The 11,918-nt window shown below is 43.2% G+C and overlaps 1 pseudogene; it reads left to right on the top strand.

The window, feature by feature from the left end:
- The first annotated feature begins 9,488 nt into the window (after positions 1-9,488).
- Positions 9,489-11,315, top strand: LOC136148680 (dolichyl-diphosphooligosaccharide--protein glycosyltransferase subunit 1 pseudogene; annotated as a pseudogene).
- The last annotated feature ends 603 nt before the right edge of the window (positions 11,316-11,918 follow it).

Raw genomic sequence — 11,918 nt, 5'->3', positions numbered from 1 at the left:
AGAAGTGTTACAGAAGACTGGGCAGTGAATCTGAAGAACAGAAGACATAGGGGTCCATGACACAGCTGTCCTAACCTGAAGGAACTGATACTTCCTGAACTTTTCAGTGGCAACCCATAGTAAGAAAGACATTTAGTATCAAACCTGGTACACATTTACATAAATCTATAAACAATTGAAATACCTTGAAAAACAAAACCTGTCTCTCTCACATGCTATAATTCTATTATTTTCTAATATTAGCCCATCCTATCCTATTCAATTGCATTGATTATGATACTGGATATAATTCCAAAATTTATTTTATAACCCATTAATTAAAAATGTTGCTATGGAAGACATGTATTATCCCAGAAGATGGAATTAGGACTTTGAGGTGAAAATTAGAGCAAATTTTAGCTCAAAACAAGGAAGAAACAACTAACAATTAGGCCCATTTAATATAGAATGGACCTCTCAAGTTAGTAAGACCCCTGACATTGGATATTTTCAAGATGAGACCTAATTTGTATGCTGTGTCTGTAGATTAGGGACTTTCCCACTTCAAAGATTTCAAGAGCCCACAATTCACACTAAGTTAAAGGAAAAAAAAAAAAACATAAAGGAAAGTTTTCAGTTCATTAAAGCTAAAAATAAAGAGGCAGGGCTGGGAGGCTGGGGTTGGGAGACTATCTTTCCTTAGCTTCTGCCCAGTTAGAGAGAAAACACTCTCTGTTACACTTCTGCTCCCTACTGCTGAGTGATCTCCCTTCCTTAGAACAGCTTTTCTTGCTGTTGACAGTAGCAGATTTTGAAGCTATTGCTGCTAAGCTGCTAGGATTGTTCCTTTTTCAAATTTTTGGTTACTTTAAGCCTTCATCACAGTTCAGGTAGTTGTCTTTTGAATGATCTTACAGTCTGTGTGTCTCTGTACCCTGGGCTTAGCAATGTCAAACATAGAGTCAGTACAAATGATTGCTTATTGCATAAATGAATGCTTGAGTACAGGCATGAATGAATGAAGATTCCACTAGTCTCCTTAAAAGGAGGATCTCTGAGTCACTGATGCACATCTTGATTGGGAAAGTAGTATGTTTAAGAATAAGTAAGAATGGTAACAATTGTTGAAATGTTGACCTGCACTTGATTCCTAGGCATTCTGGAAATTTTTAGAGACAAGGACTCCTTTGTGTATCTCATGAAAATTATGGCTTTTATCCTCAGAAAAGCATATGCATCTTTGTACAAATTAGGTATACAATTTCAAGAGTGCAGTTATTCTCTCTCTGGCCTAATGTTAGGCTTAACAATTAGGTCTGACTCAAATGGAAATGCTTTGTAATTTTGTCTTTGCTTAAGCAAGTAGGATTTTGGAGAGAGCAGAATGCTTCATTACTATGTACCAGATACATGCTCAGTGTTTTATTTACATTAGTTCATTTACTTTACATAATAATCATGTGAAGCACTGTGTTATATATTTATATATGATCTTCACATGATGTACTCTGCATATAGGTTAAATAAACAGGGTGACAATATACAGCCTTGATGTACTCCTTTCCCAATTTTGAACCAGTCAGTCGTCCCACGTCAGGTTCTAACTGTTGCTTCTTGACCTGCATACCAGTCTCTCAGGTTTCTCTGATACTCCCATCTCTTTAAGAATCTTCCACAGTTTGTTGTGACCCACACAGTCAAAGATTTTAGTGTAGTCAATGAAGCAGAAGTAGATGTTTTTCTGAAACTCCCTTGCTTTCTCTATGAACCAATGAATGTTGGCTATTTGATCTCTGGTTTCTCTGCCTCTTTGACACCCAGCTTGTGCATTCTGGAAGTTCTTGGTTCACATACTATTGAAGCCTAGCTTGAAGGATTTTGGCCATCACTTTGCTGGCATGTAAAATGAGTGCAACTGTGTGGTAGTTTGAACATTCTTTGGCATTGCCCTTCTTTGGGATTGAAATGAAAAGTGACCTTTTCCAGTCCTGTGGCCACTGTGAACAACAACAAGGCTTTTTTTCTACAGTTCTGTGTATTCCTGCCACTCCTCTTATTCTCTTCTGCTTCTGTTAGGTCCTTACCATTTTTGTTCTTTATTGTGCCCATCCTTGCATGAAATGTTCCCTTGATATCTCCAGTTTTCTTGAAGAGATCTCTAGTCTTTCCTATGCTATTGTTTTCCTCTACTTTTTACACTGTTCAATTAAGAGGGCCTTCTTATCTCTCCTTGCTCTTCTCTGGAACTCTGCATTCAGTTGGGCATATCTTTCCCTTTCTCCCTTGCTTTCTGCTTCTCTTCTTTCCTCAGCTGTTTGTAAAGCCTCCTCAGACAACTGCTTTGCCTTCTTGCATTTATTTTTCTTTGGGATGGTTTTGGTCACTGCCTCCTGTAGTGTTATGAAGCTCTATCCATAGTTCTTCAGGCACTCTGTCTACCAGATCTAATCCCTTGAATCTATTCATTACCTCTACCATATAATGATAAGGGATTTGGTTTAGGTCATACGTGAATGACCTAGTGGTTTTCCTTACTTTCTTCAGTTTAAGCCTGAATTTTGAATTAAGATTTCTGGGAGAAAAATCAACAACCTCAGATATGCAGATGAAACCACTCTAGTGGCAGAAAGTGAAGAGGAACTAATAAGCCTTTTGAAGGTAAAAGAGGAGAGTGAAAAAGCTGGCTTGAAATTCAACATTCAAAAAAATAAGATCATGGCATCCAGTCCCATCACTCATGGCAAATAGAAGGGGAAAAAGTGAAAGCAGTGACAGATTTTATTTTCTTGGGCTCTAAAATCATTGTAGACAGTGACTGCAGCCATGAAATTAAAAGACATTTGGTCCTTGGAAGGAAAGCTATGACAAATCTAGACAGAGTATTAAAAAACAAAGACATCACTTTGCTGACAAAGGTCCACATAGTCAGAGATGTGGTTTTTCCAGTAGTCCTGTATGGATGTGAGAGTTGGACCATAAAGAAGGCTGAGCACTGAAGAACTGATGGTTTCAAATTGTGGTGCTGGAGAAAACTCTTGAGAGTCACTTGGACTGCAAGATCAAACCAGTCAACCCTAAAGGAAATCAATACTGAATATTCATTGGATGGGCTAATACTAAAGCTGAAGCTCTAATACTTTGGCCACCTGATGCGAAGAGCCGACTCATTGGAGAAGACCTTGACTCTGGGAAAGATTGAAGGCAGGAAGAGAAAGGGACAACAGAGGATGAGATGGTTAGATAACATTACCGACTCAATGGACCTGAATTTGAGCAAAGTCTGGGAGATAGTGAAGGACAAGGAAGCCTGGCGTGCTGCAGTCTGTGGGGTCACAAAGAGTCAGACACAACTTAGGGACTGAACAACAACAACATGATCTTCATATATGTGCTGTAGAATAATGTATGTACACACATATACATATACTATGTATATAACCTTCACATGCAGAGATAATATGCATATGCACACACATATACACATGTGCAAAGAAAGTCATGTTTGTACCACCCTTTCTTCTTCCCTGTCCTCCTCTTCCCTTAAGCACTCAATAAATTGTTTCCATCCCCTTGTCCCTTTCGATCTCAGAATTTAAAACACAAAAATATCATTCCGCGCTTGTCTTTAGAGAAGCTCACTCTCACCTGGTGACTCCTCTGAAACAAGACTGGTTACCGTGCTGGGGCAGGAACACAGACTTTTTCTGTCTCTTTGCTGATGAGGGAGGCATTGAGAAACAAGACACAAGTCAGTTTCAGCCGAGTCCTCTGTTCTGCTCTCAGAGTGCTGAACAATGTGAGGACACAGAGATAAACGGGACTTAGCTCTTGCCCTCAAGAAGTTCACGATGTAGTTTGAGTTCAATTATATTGTTTGTGTAGTTATAATCCAATAATAAATAGCTTAATAAATAGCTCTGGACCACTGGGCCCTAACTAAGGATATATTTATTAATATCCTTCATGAATAAATGGGGTACATCATGAGGTCTATTGAGTATTGTGTGCTGACGAGCCCTGGGGAGTGAAGTCTGGTGTACAGGGTTTCAAGTCATTGACATAGACTGCTTAGGCCAGGGGTGTGGAGGAAGTCCCCCAGAACACTGTGGAGAGTGAGAGGGTAGACTGCAGCCAGAACGCTGAGCAGTGGCACCGCTCGCCCCGGGGGAGGGGAGGAGGATCAGCAGTAGGACAGTGAAAGGGAGCAACCAGAGCGGAGGCAGGAGGAGAACAGAAGGGGAGTGCTGTTAAAGCCAGAGGGGTGGTTTAAGAAGCAAGAGGCGGCCAGTATTCATGCCACAGGGAGAAAGGAAGAGAAGTCTAGAAGGGCTAATGGACTTGGCTCTCAAGAGTTCATGGTGATGATATAAGCAAGAACAATTTCTGTGAAGTGGCGAAGTGGAAACCCGTGCTGTGGGCTGTGGGGTAAACGGGAGGTGGAGAAGGCGAGAAGGGATGCGCACCAGAGGTTCCCAAGCGCTGGGCCACGGGCTCAGCGGCACCAGAGGCACCTGTGGGCATGAGGAGGTGCGAGTCCTTGGCCTCAAGCCCACAGTTCCTGACTTAGTGAGTCCACGAAAGGAAAGATCTGCCCCGTCTCATTCACCATGGTACCTCCAGGAGCTAGATCAGTTTCTGCCCATAAAAGTTTTTCAGTAACTATGTAGAATAGCAGCTCCGTGACTGAACTGTTGGCATCAACTGCTTTCAAACATTATAAATTAGGCTGAACCATATGAAATGACCATTTTTTTGTGGGTCACAAATAGTCAAATTGGGGCAATTTCATGTAGTTTAATATCTTATCAGTAAAACAGATGACATAAAAATTATGATATTCATCTCATGGGAGTCAACAAAAACTTTAGAATTATAAAGGGATCCTATAGTAGCCAGTCTCCAAAATGATCTTCATGATATTCATGCATGGGTGTAATGCTCTCTCCCTGAGTGTGGGTTGGACTTAGAGAATAGAATACGGCAAAAGTGGTGGTATGTCACTCTTAATTAGGTTAAAAAGAGACTGCAGCTTCTGTATTGGGTATACTCTGTCTCTCTTGGATCACTCAGTCCAAGGAAAGCCAGCTGCCACATCAGAAAGACACTCAGGCAGCCCATGGAGATCACCGCCCATCCCCACTATGGGGGAATAGAGGCCTCCAGCCGCCAACCACAGGAGACAGCCTGGAAGAGGATTCCAGCGCCGGTCAAGTCTTGAGATGCAGCTTTGCCAAAGCTTCCCAGTTAAGCTGCTCCCATATTCCTGACCCTCTGAAACTGGATGAGAACTTAAATGTTCACTGTTACAAACTGCTATGCTTAGAGGTGGTTTACTCCCCAGCAATAGATAACTAATAGAAGCCTTCATTTTCAAGATGCTAGGAACTGATGGTTGAGTAGTTTTTACTTCAGCATACTTTCACATATATCCTGTAAGCTTTTCAAGACGAGTTTTAATTCCTTTTCATTATTGAGGAATTTGAGTCATATGCATTGGTGAAGAAAGTATTTTATTTGGAATCAGAAGATGCCATTTTTTAGCTGCGTAATTTTGCAGATCACTTAATGTCTCTGAGCTTGTCTTTCCTTTTAGACAAAATGCAGATTACCGCAATGCCCCTTGTCTTAATGTTTATTGTAGGGATTAGATTATGAATACAGTGGATCAACTCTAAAGTGCTACTGAAATGCTAATTTTAATAGATGATAGAATTAATCACCTTTCACCAATGATAAGTCAATCAAGGTAACATAGCTAGTCTGTTGCAGAATAGGAACTTGCACCAAAGTCTCCTAGTAGTAGCTAAGAACAGGGCTTAGCTATCTTTAGACAGTGTGAGCCATCTTTACTCTATGAGCCTCAATTTCCCCATAAGTAAAATGAATAAAATGAACCAAGTGATACAGGGTTAACAGGCATTGATCAGAACCTAAGGAAAGAATGCTTGTCCAGATGTCTTACGTCTCCAGAGAGCCAGGGTGAGGTGTGTATCTGCCATCCCTGGGGTTTCAGGGCCTGGCGAGGCTGAGAGCTGAGGCTGCAGGAAGCCTTGTGACGTGCTCAGCGCGGGTGGCAGCCTTGGAGAGGCAGCCTTGCAGAGGCGGCCGATACCACTGCCAGGGAAGATGGGGCTCATTCTGCTAATCGTGCTGCCAGCCCCACAAGCCCCTGCAGTGACATCCTATCCTTTGTCACTTCAAACCCATATACTTCGGATCTGTGCTGGTGCCAGGAGAATTCACAATGAATTCAGTCTCCATTCACTCAGGAAATCAAGTAAGGCTTGGGGGAAAGAAATCTGAAAACACGGCTTTGGAGCTTCTAAAGAAGACAACAAATATCACATTTCAAATCAGGCCGAGACGGTCAGGGTTCAAGTTAGTGTTTGGAGTTGTACAAGATGGGTAATAATACTGTTAACTAGAGTTTGTATAGCACTTTAAAGTTTTCAAAGCACACACTGTATATGTTCTCATTTGAAGTTCATTATCCTCATTTTCAGCTAAGAAACTAAGCCTCGGGGGATCAGATAATTCATGGCAGAATCAACTTGAACTTTGGTGAAAGTCTTCCAAATTGTATCCTCTTTCCACTGGATACTCCTGTACCTGTCAATACTACTTCCTATTTCCCACAGTGGTGATTTTGTTACTATTGCTGGCCTTGTCCTCCAAGAGTAAAAGCTCCTCAAAAGCAGACAAAAAGAAAAATATGATTCTGATCACACATCATGAGGGAGATGATCTATAATCTGAGATGCCTGACAAGTGAGTGAGTGAACACTGTGGCAGGCACACAGTAGTCTGTATACCACTGAACATCTCTGTGAATGTGGAAGATGGGTGCCTGATTCCTGCAAGTACATGACTTTGTGGAGAATCAAGGGCCTCTTTGTAGGAGCCGAAAGAACTGGGTTTGCTCTTTCTTGCCTAAATGCTGATGCTACTATGGCATCCCTGGTTTTGGGTGGGGCAGTGTGGAACAAGCTGAGGAAGGATGGAAGGTCAGGAATAGGCAGGAGCAGGCCCAGGGCTGAGACCACTGACTGGAGAGGCAGCTGCTACAGCAGCCAGTGCTTGGGGCTTTGGAAAAAGGCAGATCTGAGGGAAATCCCAGTTCTACCTCTGGAGGGCCATGTGGCTTTGGGCAAATCACAACACCTTCCCTGTTCCTTGTTTTCACAATGAAAAATCAATGACAGACTGTTGCCTATTCTGGGTACCTATTTGTTTTTTTACCGTCCCATGGGATCTCATGCTGTTGGATAGGGCTTTAGGGCAGAGGTTGGCAAACTATAGGCTGTGGGCTAAATCTAGCCTAATGCCTGTTTTTGTAATAGAGCATGAGCAAAGAATGGTGTTACATTTTACATTTTTAAGTAGCTGCAAAAATATCATACACACAGAAGAAACCAGAATTGGAAGAGACACATGTACCCCGATGTTCATCACCACACTGTTTACAATAGCTAGGACATGGAAGCAACTTAGATGTCCATCAGCAAATGAATGGATAAGAAAGCTGTGGTACATATACACGATGGAATATTACTCAGCTATTAAAAAGAACACATTTCAATCAGTTCTAATGAGGTGGATGAAACTGGAGCCTGTTATACAGAGTGAAGTAAGTCAGAAAGAAAAACACCAATACAGTATATTAATGCATATATATGGAATTTAGAAAGATGGTAACGATGACCCTATATGCGAGACAGCAAAAGAGACACAGATGTAAAGAACAGACTTTTGGACTCTGTGGGAGAAGGCAAGGGTGGAATGATTTGAGAGAATAGCATTGAAACATGTATATGACCATATGTGAAACAGATGACCAGTCCAAGTTTGATGCATGAGACAGGCCGGTGCGCTGGGCAACCCTGAGGGACGGGATGGGGAGAGAGATGGGAGGGGGTTCAGGATGGGGGCCACATGTACACCCATGGCTGATTCATGTCAATGTATGGCAAAAACCACTACAATATTGTAAAGTAATTAGCCTCCAATTAAAATAAATAAATAAAATAAATAAAAATTAAAAAAAAACAGGGAGAGTAGTAAAATTGTTACCAACCTGATACTATTTTTAAGCAAATAAAAAAGGAAGTAGCAGAAAAAAAATATTTTGTGATACATGAAAATTTTATAAAATTAAATAATATGCATATTTAATTATATGTAATTATATAATATTTGTAAATGTAATTATATATTATAATATGTAAATGTTATATATGTCATATTGTAACATGTTTATTATATAATTTAAATGTAAATTTATTTACATATCTACATATATTTATATACAAATGTTTATACATAAATATAAAATTAAATTTTTATATTCTAAAAAAGTTTTGCTAGACTACACAGTCATGCTTATTAATGGACTATCATTGTCTACACTATTTTCATGGTACAATAGAGTTAAGTAGTTGTAATAGAGACCATATGATCTGTAAGCCTAAAATAGTTACTGTAGGGCCCTTTACAGAAAAAACTGTCTGACCCTGCTTTTACAAGGCTTATAGTTCTCGTATAACACTGTGGGGTAAGCAGATAAGTGAGAAAAGAGGCTTTGAGAGAAAAAGTGAATCAATTAATGCCACATAGCTTTAAAAAAAAAAAAGGAATTTATACTGGAACCCAAACTGCAAGTGACATTGTCTTAATCCCTTTCCACGTTTGTAGACTTTGGTTAAACAGTGCACAAATAATGGATCAAGTGGTGTCAGGGAGATTAGCAAATAGGTTATAAAGCCAAAGCAGGGGAGAACCGTTTATAAATGCAGGAGCCCAAACATTTGGGCCACTAGAGCAAACGCTCTTGTTCTTTCAAAATGTACAAGAGGCCATGTGGTTAGTAACAAGCATAAAGGAAACCTTCCAACTCACCAGTGAGTAAAGAAGTACAAGAAAATTTAATGAGATACTAAGAACTGACTCATTGGAAAAGACCCTGATGCTGGGAGGGATTGGGGGCAGGAGGAGAAGGGGACGACAGAGGATGAGATGGCTGGATGGCATCATCGCCTCCATGGACATGAGTTTGAGTAAACTCCGGGAGGTGGTGATGGACAGGGAGGCCTGGCGTGCTGCGATTCATGGGGTCACAGAGAGTCGGACACGACTGAGCAACTGAACTGACTATACATTCTAAACTGCAAAAATGTTAGATAATCATGTCTGTTAGAGGTGATGTGCTAAAACTGGAATAGTTACTTACACGTTGCTTATAGTCATGTAAAGTCATTAAAGATACCTCAACAAGAATCAATATTGATGTATGACAGAAAACCACAAGATTCTGTGGAGCAATTATCCTTCAATTAAAAAATAAATTTAAAAAAAAGCAGCACTATTATGGTGGGGGACGTACCTCCTTAAATACCAACTGTGGGCTGGGCGCCGCCATCTTGGGGAGCCGAGTGGCCCAATGGGCCGCCGCCCTGTGGGGAACGCAGGGCGCGCACGCGCACGCGCAGGCGGGGCTCCGCGGGGTCGCGGCGATGGAGGCGCCCGCAGTCCCGCTGCTGCCGTTGCTGCTGCTGTTGGCGGCCTGGGCCCCGGAGCCGGGCAGCGCCTCCGCGGAGGCTCCGCCTCTGGTCAACGAGGAGGTGAGGCGCACGCTGGACCTGAGCAGCCACCTGGCCAAGGTGACGGCCGAGGTGGTCCTGGCGCACGCGGGCGGCGACTCCTCGGCCCGCGCCGCCTCCTTCCTGGTAGCGCTGGAGCCCGAGTTGGAGGCCCGGCTGGCACACCTCGGCGTGCAGGTGACGGGAGTGGATGAGGAAACCAACAGTCTGGACGTACGGGAGACCCAAATTAAGGGTAAAAGCGGGAGATTCTTCACAGTCCAACTCCCAGCTGCTCTTGATCCTGGGGCCGAGGTTTCAGTCGTTGTGGAAGCCGTTTATACCCACGCGATTCAGCCATATCCAACCCAGATCACCCAGTCTGAGAAACAGTTTGTGGTGTTTGAGGGGAATCATTATTTCTACTCTCCCTACCCGACCAAGACGCAAACCATGCGTGTGAAGCTCGCCTCCCCAAACGTGGAGAACTATACCAAATTGGGCAACCCCATGCGCCACGAGAACCTCCTGGATTACGGCCCTTTCCACGACACCCCTGCCTACAGTCAGGATAGTTTTAGAGTACATTCCGAGAACAACAGCCCTTTCCTGACCGTCAGCGGCATGACCCGAGTCGTCGAGGTCTCCCACTGGGGTAATATTGCTGTGGAAGAAAACGTGAACCTGAAGCACACGGGGGCTGCGCTGAAGGGGTCTTTTTCTCGTTATGAGTATGACAGATGGACACATAGTGGCAGCTCCTCCATCCGTTCTTTTAAGACCATCCTTCCTGCCTCTGCCCAGGATGTGTATTACCGGGATGAGATTGGCAGCATTTACACCAGACACCTCCTTACTTTGGATGACTCGGTGGAGATGGAAGTGAAGCCTCGTTTCCCTCTCTTTGGCGGGTGGAAGACTCATTACATCATTGGCTACAACCTCCCAAGCTATGAGTACCTCTATAATTTGGGAGACCAGTATATGTTGAAGATGAGGCTGGTGGACCACGTGTTTGATGAGCAAGTGATAGACTCTCTGACGGTGAAGATCATCCTCCCTGAAGGGGCCAGGAACATCCAGGTGGACAGTCCCTATGCGATCAGCCGAGCCCCTGACGAACTGCACTATACCTACCTGGACACTTGTGGCCGCCCTGTGATCGTGGCCCGCAAGGAAAACCTGGTGGAACAGCACATTCGGGACATCGTGGTGCACTACACCTTCAGCAGGGTGCGCATGCTCCAGGAGCCCCTGCTGCTGGTGGCCGCCTTCTTCATCCTACTCTTCACTGTCGTCATCTGTGTCAGGCTGGACGTGTCCATCACAAAGGATCCAGCTGCAGAAGCCAGGATGAAGGTGGCTTGCCTAATAGAGCAGGTCTTGACCCTGGTCAGCAAGAGACTAGGTCTCTACCACCACTTTGACAAGACGGTCAGTAGATACAAACAGTCCCGGGATGTGTCCACCCTCAGCAGTAGCAAGAAGAGCCTGGAGACGGAGCACAAGGCTTTGACCAGTGAGGTGGCACTGCTGCAGTCCAGGCTGAAGGCCGAGGGCTCCAACCTCTGCGACAAAGTGAGCGAAATGCAGAAGCTGGACGCGCAGGTCAAGGAGCTGGTCCTGAAGTCAGCAGTGGAGGCTGAGTGGCTGGTGGCCGGCAAGCTCAAGAAAGACATGTACGTCGAGAATAAGCAGCTCATTTCAGGAAAGCGACAGGAGCTGGTCAGCAAGATTGACCACATCCTGCATACCCTGTAGCCCTCCAGAGGGCAGGGTGAGGGGTGAACATGGAGGCCAGCAGGTTATGGCTTCTATGTTTGCCAAAGGTCTCCAAGGAAGAGAAGCTAGGTCTTGCCTCAGGCAACACAGAAGCTTAGTTTTGTCCCTAAGATGTTCTTTAAAAAAAACAAAAAAACACCTAGGTGTCATTTAAAACAAAATATCTTTGAATTTTGAACAAAGAAGTTTTTGAGTTGGCTTTGTTTGTTTTGAAGCCTAGGATATTCTTTTCACCTCAAGCCCCTTGTTTTACACCCTTCTAATTCCTGAGATTTGGGTATTTTACAAGCATGTGTACATTTTTTAAAGCACATATGACTAAATGAAAATAAAGCCAAGGCTGTAAAAAAAGATACTCTGTATTGAGTCTTTGAAAGCTCTTATTCTTTGATTCATTGATTCCATTTCTGAACATCTAACCTTGAAAGTAATTCTAAGTTCCCAGAAAAGGTATTCATAATAGTATTGTTTAGCATCAATTTGAAAGTAACTAAGTGTCCCAGAATAGCTGATTAAGTAAATTGTGGTATAACAACCTGATAGAATACTATGCAGCCACTTGACCACTAAAGACTAGATAAC

This window comes from Muntiacus reevesi, chromosome 17, assembly GCF_963930625.1.
Source record: "Muntiacus reevesi chromosome 17, mMunRee1.1, whole genome shotgun sequence".
NCBI lineage: Eukaryota > Metazoa > Chordata > Mammalia > Artiodactyla > Cervidae > Muntiacus > Muntiacus reevesi.
The sequence above is the reverse complement of the archived record's forward strand: the minus strand, read 5'-3'. Positions and strand labels throughout refer to the sequence as shown.